This window comes from Loxodonta africana, chromosome X, assembly GCF_030014295.1.
Source record: "Loxodonta africana isolate mLoxAfr1 chromosome X, mLoxAfr1.hap2, whole genome shotgun sequence".
In the NCBI taxonomy this organism is placed as follows: domain Eukaryota; kingdom Metazoa; phylum Chordata; class Mammalia; order Proboscidea; family Elephantidae; genus Loxodonta; species Loxodonta africana.
In genome coordinates, this window is record NC_087369.1 from 32,431,013 (window position 1) to 32,444,717 (window position 13,705).

The following is a 13,705-nucleotide window of genomic DNA, read 5'->3' on the forward strand; positions in this document are numbered from 1 at the left end:
TGGTGTTCTTCATTCTCCTTTGCTCCAGGTGAGTTGAGACCCATTGATGCATCTTAGATGGCTGATTGCTAGCGTTTAAGACCCCAGACGCCACTCTCCAAAGTGAGATGCAGAATGTTTTCTTAATAGATTTTATTATGCCAATTGACTTAGATGTCCCCTGAAACCATGGTCCCCAAACCCCCGCCTCTGCTACGCTGGCCTTTGAAGCATTCAGTTTATTCAGGAAACTTCTTTGCTTTTGGTTTAGTCCAGCTTTGCTGACCTCTCCTGTATTGTGTGTTGTCTTTCCCTTCACCTAAAACAATTCTTACCTACAATCTAATTAGTGAAAACTTCTCTCCCTCCCTCCCCCCTCTCGTAACCATCAAAGAATATTTTCTTTGTTTAAACTATTTCTCCAATTATTATAATAGTGGTCTTATACAATATCTGTCATTTTGCAACTAAATTTCACTCAGCATAATGCCTTCAAGATTCCTCCATGTTATGAAATGTTTCACAGATTCATCATTGTTCTTCATCGATGCGTAGTATTCCATTGTGTGAATATACCATAATTTGTTTATCCATTCATCTGTTGATGGGCACCTTGGTTGTTTCCACATTTTTGCTATTGTGAACAGTGCTGCAACGAACATGGATGTGCACATATCTGTTCATGTAAAGGCTCTTATTACTCTAGGATATATTCCAAGAAGTGGGATTGCTAGATCATAGGGTAGTTCTATTTCTAGCTTTTTAAGGAAGTGACAAATCGATTTCCAAAGTGGTTGTACTATTTTACATTCCCACCAGCAGTGTTTAAGTGTTCCAGTCTCTCCACAACCTCTCCAACATTTATTCTTTTGTATTTTTTGGATTAATGCCAGCCTTGTTGGATTCAGATAGAATGTCACTGTAGTTTTGATTTGCATTTCTCTAATGGCTAATGATCGTGAGCATTTCCTCATGCATCTGTTAGCTACCTGAATGTCTTCTTTAATGAAGTGCCTGTTCATATCCTTTGCCCATTTTTTAATTGGGTTATTTGTCTGTCTGTAGTTGAGTTTTTGCAGTATCGTGTAGATTTTAGAGATCAGGTGCTGATCAGAAATGTCATAGCTAAAAACTTTTTTTTTTAATTAACTTTTATTAAGCTTCAAGTGAACATTTACAAATCCAATCACTCTGTCACATGTAAGTTTACATACATCTTACTCCCTTCTCCCACTTGCTCTCCCCCTATTGAGTCAGCCCTTCCAGTCTCTCATTTCGTGACGATTTTGCCAGCTTCCCTCTCTCTCTATCTTCCCATCCCCCCTCCAGTCAAGAGTTGCCAATGCACTCTCAAGTGTCCACCTGATTTAATTAGCTCACTCTTCATCAGCATCTCTCTCCCACCCGCTGACCAGTCCCTTTCATGTCTGATGAGTTGTCTTCGGGGATGGTTCCTGTCCTGTGCCAACAGAAGGTCTGGGGAGCATTGCCGCCGGGATTCCTCTAGTCTCAGTCAGACCATTAAGTATGGTCTTTTTATGAGAATTTGGGGTCTGCATCCCACTGATCTCCTGCTCCCTCAGGAGTTTTCTGTTGTGCTCCCTGACAGGGCAGTCATCGATTGTGGCCGGGCACCAACTAGTTCTTCTGGTCTCAGGATGATGTAGGTCTCTGGTTCATGTGGCCCTTTCTGTCTCTTGGGCTCTTAGTTGTCGTGTGACCTTGGTGTTCTTCATTTTCCTTTGCTCCAGGTGGGTTGAGACCAATTGATGTATCTTAGATGGCCGCTTGTTAGCATTTAGGACCCCAGATGCCACATTTCAAAGTGGGATGCAGAATGTTTTCATAATAGAATTATTTTGCCAATTGATTTAGAAGTCCCCTCAAACCATGTTCCCCAGACCCCCGCCCCTGCTCCGCTGACCTTTGAAGCATTCATTTTATCCCAGAAACCTCTTTGCTTTTAGTCCAGTCCAATTGGGCTGACCTTCCATGTATTGAGTGTTGTCTTTCCCTTCATCCAAAGCAGTTCTTATCCACTGATTGATCAATAAAAAACCCTCTCCCTCCCTCCCCCCCTCGTAACCACAAAAGTATGTGTTCTTCTCCGTTTTTTCTATTTCTCAAGATCTTATAATAGTGGTCTTATACAATATTTGTCCTTTTGCCTCTGACTCATTTCGCTCAGCATAATGCCTTCCAGATTCCTCCATGTTATGAAATGTTTGAGAGATTCGTCACTGTTTTTTATCGATGTGTAGTATTCCATTGTGTGAATACACCACAATTTATTTACCCATTCATCCGTTGACGGACACCTTGGTTGCTTCCAGCTTTTTGCTATTGTAAACAGAGCTGCAATAAACATGGGTGTGCATATATCTGTTTGTGTGAAGGCTCTTGTATCTCTAGGGTATATTCCGAGGAGTGGGATTTCTGGGTTGTATGGTAGTTCTATTTCTAACTGTTTAAGATAACGCCAGATGGATTTCCAAAGTGGTTGTACCATTTTACATTCCCACCAGCAGTGTATGAGAGTTCCAATCTCTCCGCAGCCTCTCCAACATTTATTATTTTGTGTTTTTTGGATTAATGCCAGCCTTGTTGGAGTGAGATGGAATCTCATCGTAGTTTTAATCTGCATTTCTCTAATGGCTAATGATCGGGGGCATTTTCTCATGTATCTGTTGGCTGCCTGAATATCTTCTTTAGTGAAATGTGTGTTCATATCCTTTGCCCACTTCTTGATTGGGTTCTTTGTCTTTTTGTGGTTGAGTTTTGACAGAATCATGTAGATTTTAGAGATCAGGCGCTGGTCTGAGATGTCATAGCTGAAAATTCTTTCCCAGTCTGTAGGTGGTCTTTTTACTCTTTTGGTGAAGTCTTTAGATAAGCATAGGTGTTTGATTTTTAGGAGCTCCCAGTTATCTGGTTTCTCTTCATCATTTTTGGTAATGTTTTGTATTCTGTTTATGCCCTGTATTAGGGCTCCTAGGGTTGTCCCTATTTTTTCTTCCATGATCTTTTTCGTTTTAGTCTTTATGTTTAGTTCTTTCATCCACTTGGAGTTAGTTTTTGTGCATGGTGTGAGGTATGGGTCCTGTTTCATTTTTTTGCAAATGGATATCCAGTTATGCCAGCACCATTTGTTAAAAAGACTATCTTTTCCCCAATTAACTGACACTGGGCCTTTGTCAAATATCACCTGCTCATACGTGGATGGATTTATATCTGGATTCTCAATTCTGTTCCATTGTTCTATGTGCCTGTTGTTGTACCAGTACCAGGCTGTTTTGACTACTGTGGCTGTATAATAGGTTCTGAAATCAGGTAGAGTGAGGCCTCCCACTTTCTTCTTCTTTTTCAGTAATGCTTTGCTTATCCGGGGGTTCTTTCCCTTCCATATGAAATTGGTGATTTGTTTCTCTATCACCTTAAAATATGACACTGGAATTTGGATCGGAAGTGCGTTATATGTATAGATGGCTTTTGGAAGAATAGACATTTTTACTATGTTAAGTCTTCCTATCCATGAGCAGGGTATGTTTTTCCACTTAAGTATGTCCTTTTGAATTTCTTGTAGTAGAGCTTTGTAGTTTTCTTTGTATAGGTCTTTTACATCCTTGGTAAGATTTATTCCTAAGTATTTTATCTTCTTGGGGGCTACTGTGAATGGTATTGATTTGGTTATTTCCTCTTCGGTGTTCTTTTTGTTGATGTAGAGGAAACCAAGTGATTTTTGTATGTTTATTTTATAACCTGAGACTCTGCCAAACTCTTCTATTAGTTTCAGTAGTTTTCTGGAGGATTCCTTAGGGTTTTCTGTGTATACGATCATGTCATCTGCAAATAATGATAGCTTTACTTCCTCCTTGCCAATCCAGATACCCTTTATTTCTTTGTCTAGCCTAATTGCCCTGGCTAGGACTTCAAGTACGATGTTGAATAAGAGTGGTGATAAAGGGCATCCTTGTCTGGTTCCCGTTCTCAAGGGAAATGCTTTCAGGTTCTCTCCATTTAGAGTGATATTGGCTGTTGGCTTTGCATAGATGCCCTTTATTATGTTGAGGAATTTTCCTTCAATTCCTATTTTGGTGAGAGTTTTTATCATAAATGGGTGTTGGACTTTGTCAAATGCCTTTTCTGCATCAATTGATAAGATCATGTGGTTTTTATCTTTTGTTTTATTTATGTGATGGATTACATTAATGGTTTTTCTGATATTAAACCAGCCTTGCATACCTGGTATAAATCCCACTTGGTCAGGGTGAATTATTTTTTTGATGTGTTGTTGGATTCTATTGGCTAGAATTTTGTTGAGGATTTTTGCATCTATGTTCATGAGGGATATAGGTCTGTAATTTTCTTTTTTTGTAATGTCTTTACCTGGTTTTGGTATCAGGGAGATGGTAGCTTCATAGAATGAGTTGGGTAGTATTCCGTCTTTTTCTATGCTTTGAAATACCTTCAGTAGTAGTGGTGTTAAGTCTGCTCTGAAGGTTTGGTAGAACTCTGCAGTGAAGCCGTCCGGGCCAGGACTTTTTTTGTTGGAAGTTTTTTGATTACCGTTTCAATTTCTTTTTTTGTTATGGGTCTATTTAGTTGTTCTACTTCTGAATGTGTTAGTTTAGGTAGGTAGTGTTTTTCCAAGAATTCATCCATTTCTTCTAGGTTTTCAAATTTGTTAGAGTACAATTTTTCGTAGTAATCTGAAATGATTCTTTTAATTTCATTTGGTTCTGTTGTGATGTGGTCCTTCTCGTTTCTTATTCGGGTTACTTGTTTCCTTTCCTGTATTTCTTTAGTCAGTCTAGCCAATGGTTTATCAATTTTGTTAATTTTTTCAAAGAAGCAGCTTTTGGCTTTGTTAATTCTTTCAATTGTTTTTCTGTTCTCTAATTCATTTAGTTCAGCTCTCATTTTTATTATTTGTTTTCTTCTGGTGCCTGATGGGTTCTTTTGTTGCTCACTTTCTATTTGTTCAAGTTGTAGGGACAGTTCTCTGATTTTGGCTCTTTCTTCTTTTTGTATGTGTGCATTTATCGATATAAATTGGCCTCTAAGCACTACTTTTGCTGTGTCCCAGAGGTTTTGATAGGAAGTATTTTCGTTCTCGTTGCATTCTATGAATTTCCTTATTCCCTCCTTGATGTCTTCTATAACCCAGTCTTTTTTCATGAGGGTATTGTTCAGTTTCCAAGTATTTGATTTCTTTTGCCTAGTTTTTCTGTTATTGATCTCTAGTTTTATTGCCTTGTGGTCTGAGAAGATGCTTTGTAATATTTCGATGTTTTGGACTCTGCAAAGGTTTGTTTTATGACCTAATATGTGGTCTATTCCAGAGAATGTTCCATGTGCACTAGAAAAAAAAGTATATTTTGCAGCAGTTGGGTGGAGAGTTCTGTATAAGTCAATGAGGTCAAGTTGGTTGATTGTTGTAAGTAGATCTTCCGTGTCTCTATTGAGCTTCTTACTGGATGTCCTGTCCTTCTCCGAAAGTGGTGTGTTGAAGTTTCCTACTATAAATGTGGAGGTGTCTATCTCACTTTTCAATTCTGTTGTAATTTGATTTATGTATCTTGCAGCCCTGTCATTGGGTGCATAAATATTTAATATGGTTATGTCTTCCTGATCAATTGTCCCTTTTATCATTATATAGTGTCCTTCTTTATCCTTTGTGGTGGATTTAAGTCTAAAGTCTATTTTGTCGGAAATTAATATTGCTACTCCTCTTCTTTTTTGCTTATTGTTTGCTTGATATATTTTTTTCCATCCTTTGAGTTTTAGTTTGTTTGTGTCTCTAAGTCTAAGGTGTGTCTCTTGTAGGCAGCATATAGATGGATCATGCTTCTTTATCCAGTCCGTGACTCTCTGTCTCTTTACTGGTGCATTTAGTCCATTTACATTCAGCGTAAATATAGATAAATAAGTTTTTAGTGCTGTCATTTTGATGCCTTTTCATGTGTGTTGTTGGCCATTTCATTTTTCCACATACTTTTTTGTGCTGAGACGTTTTTCTTAGTAAATTGTGAGATCCTCATTTTCATAATGTTTAACTTTATGTTAGTTGAGTCGTTACGTTTTTCTTGGCTTTTATCTTGAGTTATGGCGTTGATATTCCTTTTTGTGGTTACCTTATTATTTACCCCTATTTTTCTAAGTAAAAACCTAACTTGTATTGTTCTATATCGCCTTGTATCACTCTCCATCTGGCAGTTCAATATCTCCTGTATTTAGTCCCTCTTTTTGATTATTGTGATCTTTTACCTATTGATTTCCATGATTCCCTGTTATGTGTATTATTTTATTTATTTATTTATTTTTTAGAATTAACCTTAATTTGTTTGTTTTTGTGCTTTCCCTATTTGAGTTGATATCAGGACGTTCTGTTTTGTGACCTTGTATTGTGCTGGTACCTGATATTATTGGTTATCTGACCAAACAATCTCCTTTAGCATTTCTTGTAGCTTTGGTTTGGTTTTTGCAAATTCTCTAAACTTGTGTTTATCTGTAAATATCTTAATTTCGCCTTCATATTTCAGAGAGAGTTTTGCTGGATATATGATCCTTGGTTGGCAGTTTTTCTCCTTCAGTGCTCTGTATACGTCGTCCCATTCCCTTCTTGCCTGCATGGTTTCTGCTGAGTAGTCTGAACTTATTCTTATTGATTGTCCCTTGAAGGAAACCTTTCTTTTCTCCCTGGCTGCTTTTAAAATTTTCTCTTTATCTTTGGTTTTGGCAAGTTTGATGATAATATGTCTTGGTGTTTTTCTTTTTGGATCAATCTTAAATGGGGTTCGATGGGCATCCTGGATAGATATCCTTTTGTCTTTCATGATGTCAGGGAAGTTTTCTGTCAGCAGATCTTCAACTATTTTCTCTGTGTTTTCTGTCCCCCCTCCCTGTTCTGGGACTCCAATCACACGCAAGTTATCCTTCTTGATAGAGTCCCACATGATTCTTAGGGTTTCTTCATTTTTTTTAATTCTTTTATCTGATTTTTTTCAATTCTTTTATCTGATTTTTTTCAGCTATGTTGGTATTGATTCCTGGTCCTCCAGATGTCCCAGTCTACATTCTAATTGCTCGAGTCTGCTCCTCTGACTTCCTATTGCGTTGTCTAATTCTGTAATTTTATTGTTAATCTTTTGGATTTCTACATGCTGTCTCTCTATGGATTCTTGCAACTTATTAATTTTTCCACTATGTTCTTGAATAATCTTTTTGAGTTCTTCAACTGTTTTATCAGTGTGTTCCTTGGCTTTTTCTGCAGTTTGCCTAATTTCATTTGTGATGTCTTTAAGCATTCTGTAAATTAGTTTTTTGTATTCTGTATCTGATAATTCCAGGATTGTATCTTCATTTGGGAAAGATTTTGATTCTTTTGTTTGGGGGGTTGTAGAAGCTGTCATGGTCTGCTTCTTTATGTGGTTTGATATGGACTGCTGTCTCCGAGCCATCACTGGGAAACTAGTTTTTCCAGAAAATCCGCTGACTGGTACGCTGGCTCCTGGCTCTGAAATCAATCGCTGTCTCCCCGTATTTGTTCGTTCTCCGTCTCTAAATCTGTGTTTGTTGTTCAGAGTTCGTAGATTGTTATGTATGTGATCGATTCACTTGTTTTTCCAAGTCTTTGTTGCAAGAGGGATCCGCGGTAGCGTCCACCTAGTCCACCATCTTGGCCCCGCCTCTGCTAAAAACTTTTTCCCAGTCTGTGGGTAATCTCTTTACTCTTTTGGTGAAGTCTTTGGATGAGCACAGGTGTTTATTTTTAGGAGTACCCAGTTATCTAGTTTCTCTTCTGCATTGTTAGCAATGTTTTCTTTACTGTTTATGCCATGTACTAGGGCTCCTAGCGTTGTCTCTATTTTTTCTTCCATGATCTTTATCATTTTACATTTTATGTTTAGGTCTTTGATCCATTTTGAGTTAGTTTTTGTACATGGTGTGATGTATGGGTCTTGTTTCATTTTTTTGCAGATGGATTTCCAGTTATGCCAGCACCATTTGTTAAAGAGACTCTCTTTTCCCCATTTAACTGACTTTGGGCCATTGTTACAAATCAGCTGCTCATATGTGGATCAATTTATGTCTGGATTCCCAATTCTGTTTCATTGGTCTATGTACCTGTTGTTGTACCAGTACCAGGCTGTTTTGACTACTGTGGAAGTATAATAGCTTCTAAAATCAGGTAGAGTGAGGCCTCCCACTTTGTTCTTCATCAGTAATGCTTTACTTATCTGGGGCCTCTTTCCCTTCTGTATGAAGTTGGTGATTTGTTTCTCCATCTCATTAAAAAATGTCGTTGGAATTTGAATCAGAATTGCATTGTATCTATACATCTCTTTTGGTAGAATAGACATTTTTACAACGTTAAGTCTTCCTATCCATGAGCAAGGTATGTTTTTCCACTTACGTAGGTCTCTTTTGGTTTCTTGCAGTAGTGTCTTGTAGTTTTCTTTGTATAGGTCTTTTACATCTTTGGTAAGATTTATTCCTAAGTATTTTATCTTCTTGGGGGCTAATGTAAATGGCATTGATTTGGTGATTTCCCCCTCGATGTTCTTTTTGTTGGTGTAGAGGAATCCAACTGATTTTTGTATGTTTATCTTGTATCCTGATACTCTGCTGAACTCTTCTATTAGTTTCAGTAGTTTTCTTGAGGATTCTTCAGGGTTTTCTGTGTATAAGATCATGTCATCTGCAAATAGAGATACATTTACTTCTTCCTTGCCAATCTGGATTCCCTTTCTTTCTTTATCTAGCCTAATTGCTCTGGCTAGGACCTCCAGCACAATGTTTAATAAGAGTGGTGACTAAGGGCATCCTTGTCTGGTTCCCGATCTCAAGAGGAATGATTTCAGACTCTCTCCATTTAGGATGATGTTGGCTATTGGCTTTGTATAAATGCCCTTCATTACATTGAGGAATTTTCCTTTTATTCCTATTTTGCTGAGAGTTTTTATCATGAATTGCTGTTGAACTTTGTCAAATGCCTTTTATGCATCAATTGATAAAATTATGCGGTTCTTGTCTTTTGATTTATTTATATGATGGATTACATTAATTGTTTTTCTAATGTTGAACCATCCCTGCATAAAAAAAAAGCATACCTGGTATGAATCCCACTTGGTCATGGTGAATTGTTTTTTTGATATGTTGTTGAATTCTATTGGCTAGAATTTTGTTGAGGATTTTTGCATCTATGTTCATGAGGGATAGGTCTATAATTTTCTTTTTTTGTGGAGTCTTTACCTGGTTTTGGTATCAGGGATATGGTGGCTTCATAGAATGAGTGTGGGAGTATTCTGTCCTTTTCTATGCTCTGAATACCTTTAGTAGTAGTGGCGTTAACTCTTCTCTGAAAGTTTGGTAGAACTCTGCAGTGAAGCCATCCAGACCAGGGCTTTTTTTTTTTTTTTTGATGGAAGTTTTTTGATTACCTTTTCAATCTCTTCTTTTCTTATGGGTCTATTTAGTTGTTCTACCTTTATTTGTGTTAGTTTAGGTAGGTAGTGTGTTTCTAGGAATTCATCCATTTCTTCTAGGTTTTCAAATTTGTTAGAGTACAGTTTTTTATAGTAATCTGATATGATTCTTTTAATTTTAGTTGGGTCTGTTGTAATATTGCCCATCTCATTTCTTATTCAGGTGATTTGCTTCCTCTCCTGTTTTTCTTTTGTCAGTTTGGCTTAGGTTTATCAATTTTTTCAAAGAACCAACTTTTGGTCTTGTTAACTCTTTCAATTGTTCTTTTATTTCATTTAATTCTGCTCTAATTTTTATTATTTGCTTTCTTCTGGTGCCTGAGGGTTTCGTTTGTTGCTGTCTTTCTATTTGCTCAAGTTATAGGGATAATTCTTTGATTTTGGCCCTTTCTTCTTTTTGTATGTGTTCATTGATTGATATAAATTGACCTCCGAGCACTGCTTTCGCTTTGTCCCAGAGGTTCTGATAGGAAGTGTTTTCATTCTCATTGGATTCTATGAATTTCTTCATTTCATCCTTAACGTCTTCTATAATCCAGTTGTTCTTGAGCAGGGTATTGTTCAGTTTCCAAGTGTTTGATTTCTTTTCCCTGCTTTTTCTGTTATTGATTTCTACTTTTATGGCCTTATGGTCAGAGAAGATGCTTTGTAATATTTTAATGTTTTGGATTCTGCTAAGGCTTGCTTTATGACCTAATATGTGGTCTATTCTAGAGAATGCTCCTTGTGCAGTAGAAAAGAAAGTATACTTGGCTGCTGTTGGCTAGAGTGTTTTGTATACGTCTATGAGGAACCTTGTACTTTCTGAATTAGAAAAAAATGGATCATTTAAGGTGTATTTGTCACAAAGACACTAGATCAGTGGTTCCTTAGCATATATGTGCATCAAATTTGCCAAAGAAACAGTTAAAGTTACAGATTTCTCTGCTCTACCCCCGGAAATACTGGTATGATGCAACCTTAAAGTTGTTCTCTTCTTGGCTTATCCATATACCCAACCCCAAGAGAGAGAATAACATAACATTACCCTTCCCCAGGGACAGATTATCCAATAGGCAAGGTAAGCATGGTGCTTACTTTGCTTAACAGATTATCTGTAGTGAAGAATTATACATTTTTTTCACCACATCAAAGTTTCTGCTTCTAGGTATGGATGGTATCTGTCTCTCTCCCAACCCCACAGCACCTTCTTACAGAATCAAAGCCTTTTTTCAAATTTCCAATCCGTGACAGGGGTGGATGATCCAGTAAGAAAGGTAAACAGACTTACTTGTGCTTACTTACTAATCTGTAGTGAACAATTTCACATGGGTTTCTTGAAATTGTTCACTACAAATGACCTGGTAAGCAAGGTAAGCACCATGCTTACCTTGCCTATTGCATAATCCACCTCTGCCCTTCCCACCACCTTGACACAAAGCAAAGCCATTCCCTGGCCAAAATAGCAGCTATTTTGTAAGACAGACCTTAAAGAAGAAACCTCTTAAGTTTCAGTGCTGCATAAAAATGTGTACAATCATATCAAGAGTAGGAATTGCCTGTTAGGAAGACTGTTTCTAGAGATGGCCCTCTTTTCTTTTTAGAAATTAATTTTTTTCTTTTTTATGGTATTTTAGATGAAGGTTTACCGAATGAACTAGTTTCTCATTAAACACTTAGTACACATATTGTTTTATGACATTGGTTAACAATCCCACTACATGTCAACAGCCTCCCTTCTTGACCTTGGGTTCCCTATTACCAGTTTTCCCATCCCCTCCTGCCTTCTAGTCCTTGCCCCTGGGCTGGTGTGCCCCTTTAATCTTATTTTGTTTTATGGACCTGTTCAACCTCTGGCTGAAGGGTGAACCTCAGGAGTGACTTCATTACTGAGCTGAAAGCAATCCCGGGAGCCATATTCTCAGGGTTTCTCCAGTCTCTGTCAGGCCAGCAAGTCTGGGTTTTTTTTGTTTGTTTGTTTTGAGTTAGAATTTTGTTCTACATTTTTCTCCAGCTCTGTCTGGGACCTTCTATTGTGATCCCTGTCAGAGTAGTCAGTGGTGGTAGCCAGGCACCATATAGTTGTACTAGACTCAGTCTGGTGGAGGCCATGGTAGATGTGGACTAATCTTTCCCTTGTGTTTTTAGTTTTCTTGATTCTTCCTTACTCCTGAAGGGGTGAGAACATTGCAGATCCTAGACAGCAGCTCACAGGCTTTTAAGACACTATTCACCAAAATAGAATATAGAAATTTTCTTTATAAACTATGCTATGGAGATGGTCCCCTTTTTGAACCTTGATAAAGTCATGAATTATGCCCTTCTCTTCGTTATGCCTAATAAGCAATCATAATGATGTTTCAGGGTGCCAAAAGATAAGAACCAGTCAAAGGAATATTTAACTGTCAATCTGTGTGTGCCTTATATCTGCTTGGCAGTCTAGTGAAACCTATGATCACTTTCTCACTTATGCTTTAAATGCATAGCATAAAAGACAGGTGATTACAAAGGAATTATTTTGAAATTCAGTCCTATCCATGGACCCCTGGGAATCTGTGGACCTCAGGTTACAAACCTCTTAGACTTTGAGGCTTGCTAAAATATTTATATACAATACACAATTTTCTGTTCTTTGTTCAGGGGGAGGAGGATTGTGAATTTCTTTTTCAAAATGTTTGAATGATGCTAGGTCCAATTATTTTGGGGATGAACACAAAGGTGTTTGCCCACGATATATTCTAAAGTTCAGTGGACACGGTTGGGTGGGACAACTTTAAAACACAGAGATGGCTTTACTCCTATTATGGCTTCCCGTGAAGAAAAAAGTTGGACACAGATAATTCACAATCATAATTCTATTATCACGTTTGATGCCATTTCAACAGGCAGATAATAAATAAGCAATTTTTTTTAAAAGAGCAAGCAAACAAAATGTTTGTACAAAGCAAGCAAGCAGCACATGTTCTACTTCTTGCACAATATATCATTTGTTTTCTGGAAAGCCTCAGACAGTTACCAAAGCAACCAGGACATAAGAACTCAAGTTTTGGGAGGGAAAATAATATACTGAAATAAACTCAAATTCGGGACCACTTTTTTCATTGAGGAACTTGCCAATAAGTAAGTGGCACAGAGCCAAGAAAATGAGAATTCTAGCAAAAAAATGGTTACTAAGAGTCGAAAGGCTGAGCAGAGCTTTAAATAGTGTCATAGGGATATTTTGTTTGTATTGGGTGCCATCAAGTCAATTCCAATTCATAGTGACCCCATGTGATAGAGTAGAACTTCCCCATAGGGGTTTCTAGGCTGTAATCTTTTTTTTTAATTTTTATTGTGCTTGAAGTGAAAGTTTACAAATCAAGTCAGTCTCTCACACAAAAACTTATATACACCTTGCTACATACTCCCAATTGCCCACTCCTTCCCTCCACTCTCTTTTTTTGTGTCTATTTCACCAGCTCTAACCCCCTCTACCCTCTCATCTCCCCTCCAGGGAGGAGATGCCAACACAGTCTCAAGTGTCCACCTGATCCAAGAAGCTCACTCCTCACCAGCATCCCTCTCCAACCCATTGTCAGTCCAATCCCTGTCTGAAGAGTTGGCTTTGGGAATGGTTCCTGTCTTGGGCCAACAGAAAGTCTGAGGGCTGGCTGTAATCTTTACAGAAGCAGATCACCAGGTCTTTCTCCCGTGGAGCTGCTGCCTGGATTTGAACTGCCAACCTTTGAGTTAGCAGCCAAGTGCTTAACCATAGCAACACTAGGGCTTCTCATAGGGATAGAGAGACCAAAAAAAAAAAAAAAATGGAGTTCAGGGCTCACCAAGGAGGAGGAAACTTGAAATTTCTCTAATAATTCACTGAGGTTCTCAGGTTACATTCAATTCCTCCTTATGAATTTTGGTGCTCTTAGCTAAGCATAACTAACTAAATTTTCTGGTTCTGACTTTATATGTATTCTGCTCTCCTACTGTGGGCTTTGTAACATGCACTGATCTTCCTTTGTTGTCTTGTGCCTATCTGCATAAAAGGCCACTCAGGCTTTTGTGCAAATTACATAGAATTATGAGCCCCTTTAAAAATTTCTACAAATTCATGACTTTAAATGTTAATTCGTAGAGATCTTATTAAATTTCTCTAACATATTTCATATAATTAATAATTTTTCCCCTTTGTTTTATTAAAGTGAGATTTTCTTCTCTGTGTTTTAGTCCGAACATTCTATTATCCTATCTGCCAGTTCACTAATACTCTCTTTAGC